A 1,983-nucleotide genomic window follows, 5' to 3' on the forward strand; every position below is an offset into this window, starting at 1 on the left:
CTGATTTAATCATGTGATTAAAACAGTGATTTTTTTACTAAAAAAAAATCATGATTTTTTAGAATTTTTTATTTTTTTTATTTTTTCACCTAAAGATTAACAAATAGAATCTGAGGGTTTATAAAAGTTGTGTATAACTTTCCATTCATTTATTCTGATTTTATACTTAGGCATTAAGTAAGCAGATTTGTAAGGAATGGTGCCATTTGAAACTGTTACATTGTATGTTATGATGATGTTAGCTTAAGATTTTTTTTTCTGTGGTAATATAATCAGCTTTGGTCCCTTGGAATATACTGTATTGAAAACCACTGGCAACTCAGCCTTAACCAATAGTGTACAGACAGGACCTGAACAGGAATGTTTGTGTGTGGTAATACAGTATAGCCTAATCAGGTAGCTATGGAATATACTGTCTTTATTATCACTGGCAACTCAGCCTTAACCAGTAGCATACAGACAGGACTTGAACAGGTATGTACTGGTATCTGGATTCTGGACAGTGGCTTTCAGCCTGAACAATCAGTGGATAGACATGACATGATGCTAACAGTATTCAGAATACTGCTTTTGAAATGTTTCCTACCATATATGATGAAAAAATAAAAAAAATCAAAAACATAAAAAAAAAAAAAATCGATTAAATCATTGAATTTTTAATTTTTTTTGATAAAAAAAAAAAAAAAAAATCCCCAACCCTGGTTCTGTTCCTGCTCCTTCTTACATTTGTAACAATCCTCCTTTTTGTGTCCTGGCTTCTCACAGAATCAGCAACCTCCTCCAGTCTTCTGTTCCCTCTTCCATTTTCAGCAGTTCTCTTGCCTATGTCCTGGCTTTTCACAGTACCAGCAACTTCCTTAAAATTTTTCAACTTCATGTACATGCCCCTTTCTTGCCTTGAATCCTGCCTTATGTCCTGCCTGAAAAGCGAATGTACTGGACCTGACGTAGGACTCAAAATCCAGAGCCCTGGCTAGTGCTTCTTGCATGCTTCTAGGTTGTGCCTGCTTCACTTGCACTTTCAACTCTTCACTATCAAGAGCATCAAACAACTAGTCCCTCAGAAGAATAGCTAACAGGTTAGATGCTGAGCAGCATATGCCTTGTGTGCCATACTCTCTAGGTCGTGAGCAAGCTGCTGTAGGGATTCGCCTGGAACCTGTACACAACGGCAGAATCTTGCCCTGTAAACCTTAGTCTGGTATATGGTCCCATAACTGCACTCCAGTACTTCTTCTAAGGACTGATAACTGTTCCTTTCCTCTACTGACATCTTGCCAAGAATCTCCATTGTGGCACCCTTGAGGCTAAAAGCAAGCTGCACTGCCCTCTGTCTATCATCCCAACCATTCTGATGAAGTAATTCAAACTGCCCACGGTAAGCATCCCAAGATACTTTGCCATCAAACTCCTGAGGTTTCATTTCAATTGGATCCCCATTATAGTCATGCACTTCACTGATTTGGGGCCTAAAAACTGGGGCATTATAAGCAATTCCAGGACTGAAACTCCTCATTCATTCATTCATTGCCAGACGCTATGTATCCCAAACGGGGTGGCCAACGGCTTAGAGTTAATTGTTTTACAGGGAGGGGCACTAATCCTCCACCAACCCCACTTGACACGTAGGGATGCCAACAGCATCTGGTGTTCCCAGGCGGTCACCCATCCAAGTACTAACCAGACCCAACGTTGCTTAACTTCGCTGATCGGACGGGAAGCGGTGTACTCAACGTGGTATGGGAACTCCTACATTCTAATTATTCCACCCTGTAATGCTACCTTTAGATGCTTGGGATTCATCAAGATTCAACATGCACAGTCCATTTTCGTCAACTGCTCCTGTACACTACTCTGAGGCTTAGCAGTGCAAGATTCACTAGAGCCTCAATTCTCTCTCTAATTATCTTCAAAAGGCTGTCTACATCCCTCAGCTGGTCATCTACATGCCTCAACTGGTCATCTGCATGCTGTCTGCACTTC

General features: G+C 40.6%; 1 pseudogene; it reads right to left on the minus strand.

Annotated features, from left to right (window-relative positions):
* Window positions 1-1,635: 1,635 nt before the first annotated feature.
* On the minus strand, window positions 1,636-1,751 carry LOC145411792 (5S ribosomal RNA; annotated as a pseudogene).
* Window positions 1,752-1,983: the final 232 nt, after the last annotated feature.

Source organism: Coenobita brevimanus, chromosome 90 (genome assembly GCF_032717465.1).
Source record: "Coenobita brevimanus isolate Jiangsu-jjx chromosome 90, ASM3271746v2, whole genome shotgun sequence".
Taxonomy (NCBI): domain Eukaryota; kingdom Metazoa; phylum Arthropoda; class Malacostraca; order Decapoda; family Coenobitidae; genus Coenobita; species Coenobita brevimanus.